The sequence below is a fragment of the Dendrobates tinctorius genome, unplaced genomic scaffold (genome assembly GCF_039654945.1).
Source record: "Dendrobates tinctorius isolate UK_male_01 unplaced genomic scaffold, ASM3965494v1 ptg000154l, whole genome shotgun sequence".
NCBI lineage: Eukaryota > Metazoa > Chordata > Amphibia > Anura > Dendrobatidae > Dendrobates > Dendrobates tinctorius.
In genome coordinates, this window is record NW_027361821.1 from 2,826,907 (window position 1) to 2,842,583 (window position 15,677).

Consider the following 15,677-nt stretch of genomic DNA (forward strand, 5'->3'; position numbering starts at 1 on the left):
AGCACACAGCCCGTGCTGCTGGTGTAATACAGTCAAAAGCGAAAGTAAAACTAACATCAACAATAGAGCTTCCCTCCCCACAATACAGCAAACATATAAGTTCACACTATCGCCATCTGCTGTCAGGCTAGTGTAAAGTCCTCCTTTACATAAATAATAAGTCAATTTCTGTTGCATATAATAATTTATAATAATTTTATTTATATAGCGCCGACATATTCTGCAGCACTTTACATTTCAGAGGGGACTTGTACAGACGATAGACATAACAGCATAACAGTAATCACATAGGTCATAACAGATACCAAGAGGAATGAGGGCCCTGTGTTATGAATGGGTCACAGAGGAGGATAGCAGGCCAGGCTAAGTCACAGAAAACCAGAGAGGTTGGTAACAAAGCGGAAGCAGACCCCTGATCCTGTCCACACAACTAGCAGTAGCCGTGAAGCATACCTACAATGAACCTAGATGCCTCGGCACAGCCGGAGAGCTAACTAAGCCTAAAGCAAGAAAGGGGAAATCTAAACTGCCCTGGAGCAGACCCCAAAGGAATAGACAGCCCCCAAACATATATTGTCGGTGAGACAAGATGAAAACACAAACGCAGGCAGAAAAATAGACTGAGCAAACGATGGGGCCCACACTGACTAGACAGGACAGGAAAGACACTGTCTGCAATCACGCAAAAAACCCTGCAAAAAGTCCAACACGTCTGATCCACAAAAACACTGAAGTCACATGATTTTGCCCACTATATCGGCACTCTGGTATATTCTGAAAGCAAAGCAAAAAGACCAACGCAAAAGGGGACAAAACAAACTGGCACATGCAGTAACATATGGGCGGTGATTCAGCACAGACCCAGCCAGAGCTAGCTGACCCGCACAAAGCAGAGATAAACAAAGCCAGATCAAATGCAAACAGAATAGCAAATGAACCACTTAGCTGAACATGCAGGGAAAGAGCAGGAGACATCAGACCTCAGGAGGCACAGGTGGAAAATCACCAGCAGGGATAGAGGGAGTCAGCTATCTTAAATCCCAATCAGAAACCAAAGATCTCCAATCGTCTACCTCATCAGGTGGCAAGCCTCTGTCAATCAGATCAGCTCCACTACCTCCAGTAACCACCAGAGGGAGCCCAGAAAGAGAACTCGCAATCTGAACAACTCCATTATTTCAGTAATCACCAGAGGGAAGCCAGAAAGAGAATTCACAACAGCCCTGCTCACAAGCTTACAATCTATGAGGAAAAAGGAGACATGATAGGAGGGTGGTAACAGTTGCTTTCATTGTTTAGACCAGCCATAGTGTTGAGTATGTAACAGTACGGACACAGAGGGATAATAGATGCATAAAGCATGTGGAAACATGATGCAGGGAACCTGGTTATGGTAAAACTTTTGACTGGGCCACCCAGGGATAGTTTAGTTAATGTGTTGAGGTGGTAGGCCAGTCTGAATAAATGTGTTTTTAGGGCACGCTTAAAATTGTAGGGATTGGGGACTAATTGTATTGACCTGGGTAGTGCATTCCAAAGAATTGTCGCAGCACGTGTAAAGTCTTGGAGACGGGAGTGGGAGGTTCTGATTATTGAGGATGCTAATCTCAGGTCATCAGCAGAACGGAGGGCACGGGTAGGGTGGTAGACTGAGATGAGGGAGGAGATATAGGCTGGTGCTGAGCCATGGAGTGCTTTGTAGGTAAGTTTGTACTGGATTCTGGAGTGGCTGGGTAACCAGTGTAAGGACTGTTGGAGCGCCCAGCAGGGCCGGGGGTTACTCGGTACCGGGCCTTTCAGGCTCCTTTACAGTGGGAAATATGTCACAGTGGTGATGGTGACCCGGTCCGTGGCCCTGGGGGTCCAATGTCAATGATGATGGAAGTTCAGATATAGGGGGAAGATGGTAGGAAAATGAATTAGGAAGAGGGGATTCGTGACGCCACCTGTGTATTTGGCAATGCGGGTGTTAAGCCGACGCTGCTCTGCAGATCCTCTGGGATGGTGTTAGGGCAGCGGGGATGGTGAAGCTCTCCACAGGTAGAGCTGTGTCCCAGGTCAGTTGAGCCGGTGATGGTGATGTTGAGTGCGGTGTATGGCAGGAGAGATGTAAAAAGACAAAGGACACAGTTGGGTGCAGTTTCAAGGTCTTTACTCACGAGTTTCTTGTTACTTGATGACCCGCTTGGTACTGTGTCCTCCGGGTGAGGGGTCCAGCCAACTCCCAGGCAGATTGGGTTCACCTTTTCAGGACTCCTCCTTGTGTTAACCTTTCTAGGCTGTCTCTCTGCGCTGTTCACTCCTCTCTCTCCTGCCCTGCGCCTTCGCACACAGTGTCCCCAAGCCGGCAGCCACAGATCTCACCGAGCGACAGGGATTCTCTACAGCCACCTTTGCTAGGAATGTGTACGGTTGTGGCTGAGGTACTTAAAGTCACCTCAGCATCCGGCTTTCTAGCTGAGCCTTAAAGTACTCCACTAGTCTGAGGGGCCGGCTTCCTCACTGCGGCCTGGTTCTCCCTTTCAGGATGCGGGTCCCACGGTTGACTTAACGCACGATCCGTGCCCCAAGGACCCCTTCTCTTCTCTCAGGAGCTTCCCTCTGGACTGACTGAGACTCTCACTGTGTCATTCCTGCTCCTCTACTATCCTGTCACCGACTGACTATTCTCTGGAAAGATCTATTTACCTTAGAGCTAGCTCCTCCCACCAACTGTCACCTTACTCAATCTGATCTGATTAGGTGCCTTGCTATCACTCCACTTCTAAGCTCCTCCCACTCTACCTACCATCCTCACCTGCCTCCCAACACCCTTTCCTGGCCAGTCTGGTGTGTATTGGGTGCAAGTGATACGAGTCCTGTGTGGTGTTCCCTCCTTACACCTCTGGATGAGGTGCAGTACCTCTGTGGCAACCAGACCCTCAGGGGCGCCACATTCCCCCCGTTAAACAGCACGTCCGCGGGCTGAAACAGAGCAAAACAGATGTTAAGAAACTTAAAAAAAATTTCTGTAATGCAGCATTACAATGGGTATAACAGTCAAACATGTCAACCGGTGGCTCTTCTTCCCTTTATGGGAGGATTCTCTCTTCAACGTTACAAATAACTATTATTTAATAAATATATACCTTAAAAATACCCAGTAATAAAATACCATATATTCAGTAGAAATATCTGTAATCAATATCAAAATATAGAAAACATTTTCAGCAAAGTTCAGTTCATCCCTGACCGGGGTATTTTCCTTTTGGTGCGATGCGGGGGACCCGTCAGTAAACCCCCAACGTAGGCCTTGAGCGGGCTACAAGGCTTAGTTGACTTTGTACCACATCTTCCACCATGCCAAACGGGTTTTCGTTCTGTGGCATTAAGGCACTTTCAGAGGCCTGTTGTAAAACCAAGATGGAGCACCTTAAGAACTGCTAACTATTTACATTTATAAGTTTTGATCACCCATAGTTCAGTGACCCAATTGTCTCTGTAAAACTTTTAGGAAACATTAATAAAAACACCTAACCAGGTGAACTTTTTGCAGAAAAATCAAGAAATATTAAGAAACATACCTAACCAGGTAAACTTTACAACTATATACATTCACAGTCGTACCAGTTCTAATTCTTTTAGGTGCATCGTGCATGGTAGCACCGGGTACTTGCCATTGCCTGGCCAGGCGGTCCATATATACAAGCCACTCCAGGGGCCACAAAAACCTCATGGCCGAGTCGCTCGTGCACAGTGATGTCATGCCCAGCAATAGGGGTTTGGGTCAGTGGCATAGCGTGGGGGGCGGTCCGCCCCAGGCGGCACATGTGTGGTGGCGGCTTGGCAGCAGCAGCAATTCCTCTCTGTGGGAGAAGCGCGGAGGCAGTGAGGCACAGTGCAGTGCAGCGGCGGGCAGGAAGCAATCACAGCAGCTCCGCTGCCTGCAAGCGGGAATAGCAGGAGCGGAGCTGCAAGGACCCGTCCTGCTTCCTGCCCGTCGCCTGCGCTTCCTGTTTGACACAGAGAAGCGCCGCTGAATGACGTCATCATTCAGTGGCCGCTGCTGTGTGAGCGAGGAAGCGCGGGCGATGCTGCGGAAAGGGGAGAGGAGAGAGGTGGTGTCTGTGTGTATGTCTGTATATGTATGTGTGTATGTCTGTATGTATGTCTGTGTGTGTGTATGTCTGTCTGTGAGTGTATGTCTGTGCGTGTATGTATGTCTGTGAGTGTGTGTGTGTGTGTATGTCTGTCTGTATGTGTATGTAGTATGTCTTTGTGTGTGTCTGTGTAGGTTAGCCTGGCCCTGGAGGAGATGGGGACATGAGAAGATGCAGAGAAGGCAATGATGGGAGTGATGGAGCAGGCAATGATGGGGGTGATGGAGCAGGCAATGATGGGAGTGATGGGGTGATGGAGCAGGCAATGATGGGAGTCATGGGGAGAAGGCAGTGATGGGGTGATGGAGAAGGCAATGATGGGAGTGATGGGGAGAAGACAATGATGGGGTGATGGAGCAGGCAATGTTGGGAGTGATGGGGAGAAGGCAGCGATGGGGTGAAGGAAAAGGCAATGATTGGAGTGATGGAGCAGGCAATGATGGGGGTGATGGAGTAGACAATGATGGGAGTGATGGGGTGATGGAGCAGGCAATGATGGGAGTCATGGGGAGAAGGCAGTGATGGGGTGATGGAGAAGGCAATGATGGGAGTGATGGGGAGAAGACAATGATGGGGTGATGGAGCAGGCAATGATGGGAGTGATGGGGAGAAGGCAGTGATGGGGTGAAGGAGAAGGCAATGATGGGAGTGATGGAGCAGGCAATGATGGGGGTGATGGAGCAGACAATGATGGGAGTGATGGGGTGATGGAGCAGGCAATGATGGGAGTCATGGGGAGAAGGCAGTGATGGGGTGATGGAGAAGGCAATGATGAGAGTGATGGGGAGAAGACAATGATGGGGTGATGAAGCAAGCAATGATGGGAGTGATGGGGAGAAGGCAGTGATGGGGTGAAGGAGAAGGCAATGATGGGAGTGATGCCGTGATGGAGCAGGCAATGATGGGGGTGATGGAGCAGACAATGATGGGAGTGATGGGGTGATGGAGCAGGCAATGATGGGAGACATGGGGAGAAGGCAGTGATGGGGTGATGGAAAAGGCAATGATGGGAGTGATGGGGAGAAGACAATGATGGGGTGATGGAGCAGGCAATGTTGGGAGTGATGGGGAGAAGGCAGTGATGGTGTGAAGGAGAAGGCAATGATGGGAGTGATGGAGCAGGCAATGATGGGGGTGATGGAGCAGACAATGATGGGAGTGATGGGGTGATGGAGCAGGCAATGATGGGAGTGATGGGGTGATGGAGAAGGCAATGATGGGAGTGATGGGAGGAAGACAATGATGGGGTGATGGAGCAGGCAATGATGGGAGTGATGGGGAGAAGGCAGTGATGGGGTGAAGGAGAAGGCAATGATGGGGAGAAGGCAAGGGTGGGGGTGATGGGGAGAAGGCAATGATGGGGTGATGGAGAGGGCAATGATGGGGTGGTGGTGGAAAAATAAATGATGATGGGGTGGTGGGGGAGAATGCAGTGATGGTGGTGGTGGAAAGGGCAATAAATGGGGGGTGGAAGAGAAAGCAAAGATAGTGGTGGGGAGAAGAAAATGATGGAGGTGGTGAAGAGGGCAATGATGAGGTGGGGGAGAGGACAATAATGGGATGCGAGAGGAGGAGGACAATGAGGGGTGTGGGGGATTGGGATGGGAGGAAGGGGGACTTATAATGGCCTTAGGAACAGGGGGAAGTGGAGGAAGACATTATTGTTTATTATGTCTAACACAGTCCCTTAGTATATAGTGTACTCACTATGTCTAACACAGTCCCTTAGTATATAGTGTACTCACTATGTCTAACACAGTCCCTTATTATATAGTGTACTCACTAATTCTGTATAACACCATCCTTAGTTACATAGTTTCCTTTTTTATTATGTTTAACACCATGCCTTATTACGTACCATCCTCTCTAGTTATATATGATGCCGTCCCTTATTATATAGCTTCCTCTGCTGTTATGTATAGTGCTGTCTCTTACATAGTGTATTCTTTTTAGTTTTGTTATTTACAGTGCCCTCTTTTATTACATAGTCCCCTCTCTTTTTAGATATAAAATGACTGCTGATCGAGGAGCCGGTGACCAAACTACCAGTCCATCAGCTCCTCCATTAGAAAGGAAGCTTTCCCATGCTCCATCAGCCATCATTGCATTATACAGCTAACAAGTCAGGACGGTATGTAATAAAAAACAGGGCTCTATATAATCCAATATGTAAGGTCTGTCACATTATTAAAAATTATTATTAAAAAAGCCATTAGGTCTTCATTCAGCATCATCAAGCTAATACATACATATATATAGAGAACTGCAAGAAGATGAAAGTCTAGAAATAATAACAGCAGAGTTAGTAGCTGACTAAAAATTAGATCTTTGAGTGTAGTGTGGGCTCTTCGGATGCTTCCGGATTATCAACGACCAAAGGGGCGGCAAATTTTTCGACCTCCCCGGGCGCCACAAACAGTTGCTACGCCACTGGTTTGGGTGGCCTGCGATTGGATATTCTTCTTTACCCCTGGTTCTATTGACCCAGGCCTGGTTTCTTTTTCAGCAGGGGTAGTAACTCATTCTTTCTTGACGTCTAGGGCATACCAGCCTCGTCTTCCCACGTGACGGATGTAAGCAACTTTATCCCCTGGGTATAGGTCCCTGTCCAAGTGTTCCCTGGGCAAATGGGCTTCCACATCCCTCCGATTGACAAATATATAATTAACCATTCCTGGCTCCTGAATAAAGCCCCAGTCCAGCTGGACATTAAATTCTAGCACCTGACCTTGGTGCCGAGACCCACGGTCTACTTCTCTGTTCTCCCGGACTTGTTGCTTAGCCCTTCTGTCCCGCTTTTCATATTCTTTCTGTCGGGCTGCATACTGCTCATCCTGCTCTGCCTGAGCGCGTTCCTGCTGGGCCTGGTAATTTTCCCAGCTGAGGACCTCTATTTGGGATTCCTCAGAGGGGTCCTCCTCGGGGAACCCGATCAAACTGTCCCCTGGTTTTTTCCATTTAAACGCCATTTCTGCGCCTGCACGGCTGGGGAGATATTCACTGGCTGCAATGTACCACTAGGCTGCTCCCCTGCTACCGCTGCCCGATCCCAGGCAACATTGTAATGGGCCCAACTGGGTTTGGGGGCAGTGGGGACAGGAAGGGGTCCTACCAGAGTATCGTCCCCCAAGGCCTGTGCAGCATCCACCTCCAGCGCCGGTGTTAGTTCAGGACTGACAGGATCCAGGACCGAATTCTTTTCAGCCTCCGACAGAGACTGGTCCAGGAGTTGGCACCGCAGTTCTTCCACGCAGTCCCCTCGGTGCTCCTGCTCCGCACTCACATCAGCCCCAGCGCTTCTAGCCGCCATTATCTCTGTACACGCTGTTGTTTGCTCAGCTCTCCGTCTGCTTGTCATCACTGAGTTCCGAGGGCGGGACTTCCTCTCTCCCCCATGCTCGTCACTGCAAGGCCAGGGGTGGGCCGTCCCTGCTGACGGACACCTCTTTACCCCTCTATCACGCAAGCAGTGGGCGGGCATCTCTCTCTGCTCGCTCTCTCTGGCCCCCACCACCGCGCTTTCTCCTCACAGCGCGCGCTGCCCTGTCACAGAATTCTGACGGTTTACCTCAGTCAGCGCGCGCAGCCTATGGCGCAATTCTTTTTCCTCACACTTTTTTTGTGACGCAGTCAGATAACAGCTACTACTGGTAGCGCTATTATGGCGCAGTTATGGCAACCATTTTTCAGCTTCCTACAGTCTCAGCATGTAATACAACACTCTATTAATGCATTAAATCTCTATTTACACTGCATCATTAAAGATTTTAGCATTCAACATATTACAGCAATACTTTACGGTTTTCTGGCACTCAGTGCTCAGCTTTGCTAGGCTCTAGGCACCCATCTTTGCTAAGCTCCAAGTACCCAGCTTTGCTAAGCTCGATGATCCTGTTCGTGATGCCAGTTGGAGCACCCAGCGGGGCCAGGGGTTACTCGGTACCGGGCCTTTCAGGCTCTTTTACAGGGGGAAATATGTCATGGTGGTGATGGTGACCCGGTCCATGGCCCTGGGGGTCCAATGTCAATGATGATGGAAGTTCAGATGTAGGAGGAAGATGGTAGGAAAATGAATTAGGAAAAGGGGATTCGTGATGCCACCCAGGGCCGCCATCAGGGCATGACAGCCCTTACTGCTGTATGGGGCCCGATGAACATCAGTACAGAAGGGGGCCCGCAGATCAGGGGCCCCGCTCCTGTGCTGCCAGTCATCGGGCCCCAAGTGCTATGCGTCATGGGGGCGCCGGGCAGGCCCCAAGTGTGCGCTGCGATCGGGCCTGCAGCGCACACATCAGCAGAGCCGCCACAGCGCCCGACATCCGAAAGATAGAGAAGAGCTGAAGGACCTGTGGTGACGTCATCATTATCACAGGCCTTCAGCATTGATCAGATCCGCCCCCTGATCACATGATGATGACGTCACCACAGGTCCTTTCAGCTCACACAGCAGCAGCTCCATCTTCAGTGCAGGAGCGAGGTCAGGTAAGAAGAAAGTTTTTATTTTTGAAAGGGGCAATATGTATCCCTGGCAGAATGGAGACAGGGGGCAGGATTGGAGACACACAGGGGCAAATATGGAGACGGGGCAGGATTGGAGTCACACAGGGGCAAATATGGAGACAGGGGGCAGGATTGGAGTCACACAGGGGCAAATATGGAGACAGGGGGCAGGATTGGAGACACACGGGCAAATATGGAGACGGGGCAGGATTGGAGACACGGACAAATATGGAGACAGGGGGCAGGATTGGAGACACGGGCAAATATGGAGACAGGGGGCAGGATTGGAGTCACACAGGGGCAAATATGGAGACAGGGCGCAGGATTGAAGACACGGGTAAATATGGAGACAGCGGGCAGGATTGGAGTCACACAGGGGCAAATATGGAGACGGGGCAGGATTGGAGACACAGGGGCAAATATGGAGACAGGGGGCAGGACTGGAGTCACACAGGGGCAAATATGGAGACAGGGGGCAGGATTGGAGTCACACAGGGGCAAATATGGAGACAGCGGGCAGGATTGGAGTCACACAGGGGCAAATATGGAGACAGGGGGCAGGATTGGAGACACACGGGCAAATATGGAGACGGGGCAGGATTGGAGACACGGACAAATATGGAGACAGGGGGCAGGATTGGAGACACGGGCAAATATGGAGACAGGGGGCAGGATTGGAGTCACACAGGGGCAAATATGGAGACAGGGCGCAGGATTGAAGACACGGGTAAATATGGAGACAGCGGGCAGGATTGGAGTCACACAGGGGCAAATATGGAGACGGGGCAGGATTGGAGACACAGGGGCAAATATGGAGACAGGGGGCAGGACTGGAGTCACACAGGGGCAAATATGGAGACAGGGGGCAGGATTGGAGTCACACAGGGGCAAATATGGAGACAGCGGGCAGGATTGGAGTCACACAGGGGCAAATATGGAGACAGGGGGCAGGATTGGAGACACAGGGGCAAATATGGAGACAGGGGGCAGGATTGGAGTCACACGGGCAAATATGGAGACGGGGCAGGATTGGAAAACAGAAGCCGCGGAGACACCATCACGTGTTTCTCAACGCAAGCAATGACCAGCCAGGTCTTTGCCCGGGAAGGAACAACCACGGGAAGGGCAGTCTCCAATGAAGGAAACCACCTATGCCAAAACATGGTATCCATCCACATACAGCTGTTTCGGGGTATTGCCCCTCATCAGTGTGGAGTAGGAAACTGGCTGGTAGGAGCAATGCCTAGTAAAAAGACTATGAAGAGGAGGATGAATGATGAATGGGGCAGGATTGGAGACACAGGGGCAAATATGGAGACGGGGCAGGATTGGAGTCACACAGGGGCAAATATGGAGACAGGGGGCAGGATTGGAGTCACACGGGGGTAAATATGGAGACAGCGGGCAGGATTGGAGTCACACAGGGGCAAATATGGAGACGGGGCAGGATTGGAGACACAGGGGCAAATATGGAGACAGGGGGCAGGATTGGAGTCACACAGGGGCAAATATGGAGACGGGGCAGGATTGGAGACATACAGGGGCAAATATGGAGACAGCGGGCAGGATTGTAGTCACACGGGCAAATATGGAGACGGGGCAGGATTGGAGACACAGGGGCAAATATGGAGACGGGGCAGGATTGGAGTCACACGGGCAAATATGGAGACGGGGCAGGATTGGAGACACACGGCAAATATGGAGACAGCGGGCAGGATTGTAGTCACACAGGGGCAAATGTGGAGACGGGGCAGGATTGAAGTCACACAGGGGCAAATGTGGAGACAGGGGGCAGGATTGGAGTCACACAGGGGCAAATATGGAGACAGGGGGCAGGATTGGAGTCACACAGGGGCAAATATGGAGACAGGGGGCAGGATTGAAGTCACACGGGCGCAAATGTGGAGACAGGGGGCAGGATTGGAGTCACACAGGGGCAAATGTGGAGACAGGGGGCAGGATTGGAGTCACACAGGAGCAAATGTGGAGACGGGGCAGGATTGGAGTCACACAGGGGCAAATATGGAGACAGGGGGTAGGATTGGAGTCACACAGGGGCAAATGTGGAGACAGGGGGCAGGATTGGAGTCACACGGGTAAATGTGGAGACGGGGCAGGATTGGAGACACAGGGGCAAATATGGAGACAGGGCGCAGGATTGGAGACACACAGGGGCAAATATGGAGACAGGGGGCAGGATTAGAGACACACAGGGCCAAATATGTAGACACGGGGGCAAAATGCAAGACATGAGGGTAGAATGCAAGACATGGGGGCAGAATGCAGACATGGGGGCAGAATGCAGACATGGGGGCAAAATGCAAGACATGGGGACAGAATGCAAGACATGGCAGAATGCAGACATGGGGACAGAGTGCAAGACATGGGGGCAGAATGCACACTTGATGGGGCAGAATGCAAGAATGGGGGCAGGCAGAATATGACAGTAAGACACAGGAGGGGGCTGAATGTGACAGTGAGACATGGGGCAGAAAGGACATGGGGCAGAATGTGAGACATGAGGGCAGAATGCAAGATATGGGGGCAGAATCCAGACATGGGGGCAGAATGTGACAGTTAGACAGGGGGGGCAGAATGGGACATTGAGACACAGGAGGGGGCAGAATGTGACAGTGAGACACAGGAGGAGGCAGAATGTGACAGTGAGACACAGGAGGAGGCAGAATGTGACAGTGAGACACAGGAGGAGGCAGAATGTGACAGTGAGACACAGGAGGGGGCAGAATGTGACAGTGAGACACAGGAGGAGGCAGAATGTGACAGTGAGACACAGGAGGAGGCAGAATGTGACAGTGAGACACAGGAGGAGGCAGAATGTGACAGTGAGACACAGGAGGGGGCAGAATTTGACAGTGAAACACAGGAGGAGGCAGAATGTGACAGTGAGACACAGGAGGGGGCAGAATGTGAGACATGGGGCAGAATGTTACAGTGAGACACAGGAGGGGGCAGAATGTGACAGTGAGACACAGAAGGGGGCAGAATGCCCATGGGAGCAGAATGTGAGACACGGAGTCAGAATGGACATGGGGGCATAATGTGACAGTAAGACACAAGAGGGGGCAGAATGTGACAGTGAGACACAGGAGGGTGCAGAATGTGACAGTGAAACACAGGAGGGGACAGAATGTGAGGCACGGGGGCAGAATGTGACAGACACAGGAGGGGGCAGAATGTGACAGTGAGACACAGGAGGGGGCAGAATGTGAGACACAGGGTACAGGATGGGAGACACATGGTGCAGGATCATGGGGCAGGATGGATACGATGTAGACAGATGGGGCAGGATCTGGAGATCATGTGGGGGCAGAATGGATACTCATGAGGGCAGGATGAGAGAAAATATGGCTGGAGCCAGGATGGGGGATATTATTACCATAGGGGCTAATTAAGGGATATTATTACTGCAGTGATGTATTTATTTTATTTTTTTGAGGATACTGTTTTAAATGGGGGGAGGTTCTGTTACTGTGCAGAGCGACACTATGTCGCCTTTTTTTCTTCTTCATCTGGTGTAGTGTAGAAGTTGGGAAAAAAATTAAGTAATGTGTTCTGCAAGTGGAGCTCTAGATAACTGTGTTATTTCCTCCAGAGACAAGCCCTGGCTGGAAGACGTGATGGCGATCTGTGCTGGATGAAAGATGAAAAGCAAAGATGAAGGACTTCACCTAGAGACATCACTGGTGAGTTTGTGTTACCTGTACAATGACACTATACACTATATACAGAGTGCCTTTGTACAATGTCACCAGTGATCACTGTATTACCTGTACACTGACACTATATACAGAGGTCCTGTGCATAATGTCACCAGTGATCACTGTATTACCTGTACACTGACACTATATACAGAGTTCCTGTGTATAATGTCACTGGTGATCACTGTATTACCTGTACACACTACAAACTAAGTACAGATCTCCTGTGTATAATGGCACTTATGGTGATAGTAATATGTTTTTTTATTAATGATCAGTATTGTAGTATTCAGTGACCATGTGGTGGTAATATGTGATCTGGTCATGGTGCGGTGGTATTTGTCCCTTGTATGTGCTATTATTCTGTCACTGGTGGTAATATGTGGCCTGGACATGGTATGGCTGTATTTGTTCCCTGTATGTGGTATTATTGGTCACCATGTGGTGGTAATATGGTGTCTGGGCATGGTGTGGTGGTATTTGTCCCTTTGGATGTAATATTATTGGTCATTTTAAAAATTGAAAAATAAATAAAAAAATATACCTAAATTGTATTGGATATTTTAGCAAATGTTTAATAGGTTAGAGTAGAATAGCGCTCAGCCAAAAGAGTCTACCTAGTGGTGGCAGATTTAAAAAATCTTTTGGTTATAACAAGAGCTGCTGGCTATGTGTGTGATCTGGAGATGGGAACTGTTAATGTGTGATTGGTGAGAAGTGGAATTTTTCTAAGAGAGAGCGGTGGGGCTGTGGACAGTTTGAGGGGTGGAGGGCGGGGCTGGGGTGGAGCCTGGGTGGAGTCTCAAGGGGGCCCAAAAAATTTTGCCAGTATGGGGCCCCAAAATTCCTAGTGGCAGCCCTGATGCCACCTGTGTATTCGGCAATGCGGGTGTTAAGCCGAAGCTGCTCTGCAGATCCTCTGGGACGGTGTTAGGGCAGCGGGGCTGGTGAAGCTCTCCACAGGAAGAGCTGTGTACCAGGATAGTTGAGCCGGTGATGGTGATGTTGAGTGCGGTGTATGGCAGGAGAGATGTAAAAAGACAAAGGACACAGTTGGGTGCAGTTTCAAGGTCTTTACTCACGGGTTTCTTGTTACTTGACGACCCGATTGGTACTGTGTCCTCCGGGTGAGGGGTCCAGCCAACTCCCAGGCAGATTGGGTTCACCTTTTCAGGACTACTCCTTGTGTTAACCTTTCTAGGCCATCTCTGCGCTGTTCACTCCTCTCTCTCCTGCCCTGCGCCTTCGCACAGTGTCCCAAAGCCGGCAGCCACGGATCTCGCCGAGCGACAGGGGTCAGGCCCCGGGATCCTCTACAGCCACCTTTGCTAGGAATGTGTACGGTTGTGGCCGAGGTACTTAAAGTCACCTCAGCCTCCGGCTTTCTAGCTGAGCCTTAAAGTACTCCACTAGTCTGAGGGGCCGGCTTCCTCACTGCGGCCTGGTTCTCCCTTTCAGGATGCGGGTCCCACGGTTGGATTAACGCACGATCCGTGCCCCAAGGACCCCTTCTCTTCTCTCAGGAGCTTCCCTCTGGATTTTTCTCTCACTGACTGAGACTCTCACTGTGTCAGTCCTGCTCTTCCGCTGTCCTGTCACCGACTGACTATTCTCTGAAAAGATCTATTTACCTCAGAGCTAACTCCTCCAACCAACTGTCACCTTACTCAATCTGATTGGGTGCCTTGCTATCACTCCACTTCTAAGCTCCTCCCACTCTACCTACCATCCTCACCTTCCTCCCAACACCCTTTCCTGGCCAGTCTGGTGTGTATTGGGTGCAAGTGATAGGAGTCCTGTGTGGTGTTCCCTCCTTACCTGAGTGTGGGATACCACACCTCTGGATGAGGTGCAGTACCTCTGTGGCGACCGGACCCTTAGGGGCGCCACACTGGCACAAGGTAGAGGCATCGGTGTAACAATTGGTGAGGAATATGATCCTGGCTGCAGCATTTAAGATAGATTGCAGGGGGGAGAGTTTGGAAAGAGGGAGACCGATTAGTAGAGAGTTTCAATAGCCCAGACGAGAATGAAGAAGCGAAACAGTAAGAGTTTTTGCAGAATCAAAAGTAAGAAAAGATCGAATTCTGGAAATATTTTTGAGATGCAGATAACAAGAGCGAGCCAGTGATCGGATGTGGGGGGCGAATGAAAGCTCGGAGTCAGGTATGACCCCAAGACAGCGGGCCTGTTGCTGGGGACTAATAGTGGAACCACACACCGAAAAGCATATGTCAACATGGGTTAGGGCTAGGGTTAAGGTTAGGGGTGTGTTGGGGTTAGGGTTGGAGTTAGAATTGGGGGGGGGGTTACACTGTTCAGGCACATCAGGGGCTCTCCAAACGCAACATGGCGTCTGATCTCAATTCCAGCCAATTCCACATTGAAAAAGTCAACCGGTGCTCCTTCCCTTCCAAGCTCTGCCATGTGCCCAAACAGTGGTTTACCCCCCACATATGGGGTATCAGCATACTCAGGACAAATTGCACAATAACTTTTGAGGTCTAATTTCTCATGTTACCCTTGGGAAAATAAAAAATTGGGGGCAAAAAGATCATTTTTGTGGAAAAAAAATATGATTTTTTATTTTTTATGGTCTACGTTATAAACTTCTGTTAAGTATATATTATCTTAAGCATATACTACATTTTTTTTTTAGAAAAAATGACCACAAACATGGTTTTACTAATAAATTTTATTTTATAAATATTAGATATGTAGCAATCATATAAACCAAATGACTTAGCAAAAATTATTTTATATAATTATATATAACAAACAATTGAACAAACGTCAGAACTTTTCCATGTCCTTCAAAAATGGACAGTAGAGCGACCTGTCAACAGGAAAGGGGGGGGTTTGGGCTGGTTGGGCTGGTTGGTGGTAAAATAATGTCCTTAAAACTGCTGAACCAGCATTAGAAAAGCAGAAGACAGACCGGCCTCCAGAGGATCTGGCGAGGAACAGAAGGAAAAGTCCTCTGACTCCTTTCCTAGTCCGTGTTCCGGGCTGTTGCCATCATGGGACGTTGGTGTTTGGGCCTTCAGTGCTGTAGAAATAATAAAAAAGCCATGTTAATAACAGACTTTTGGAAAAATTGGAGATAAAAAATATATATATAGTATATACTGTATATATAATTTACCTCTGCAAATTCCTGCTGCTTAAAATAAATTTAAGCTGGTCAGCGTAGGGCACCTTCCTCTTGGGTCGCGAGGTGCCGCTTTGCGTCCTCAGGGACTTCACCAACAGGTCGGTCACTGAACGCCACCTCTTCCTGACGTCATCCCCTTAAATGAAACAATAAAAAAAACTTAAG

The 15,677-nt window shown here is 49.7% G+C and overlaps 2 long non-coding RNA genes across 4 annotated transcripts in view; both read right to left on the reverse strand.

Annotated features, from left to right (window-relative positions):
• Positions 1-7,763, reverse strand: part of LOC141050896 (uncharacterized) — a 46,550-nt gene extending 38,787 nt beyond the window's left edge. The window contains exon 1 of the long non-coding RNA XR_012220554.1: positions 2,160-7,763. This is a non-coding gene — a long non-coding RNA (uncharacterized lncRNA). The remainder of the gene's footprint in view (positions 1-2,159) is intronic.
• A 7,275-nt stretch (positions 7,764-15,038) lies between these two features.
• Positions 15,039-15,677, reverse strand: part of LOC141050851 (uncharacterized) — a 33,507-nt gene continuing 32,868 nt past the window's right edge. For all 3 annotated transcript variants that reach the window (XR_012220535.1, XR_012220534.1, XR_012220533.1), the window contains exons 3-4: positions 15,504-15,648; positions 15,039-15,407 (exon numbers count right to left, since the gene is read on the reverse strand). This is a non-coding gene — a long non-coding RNA (uncharacterized lncRNA). The remainder of the gene's footprint in view (positions 15,408-15,503; positions 15,649-15,677) is intronic.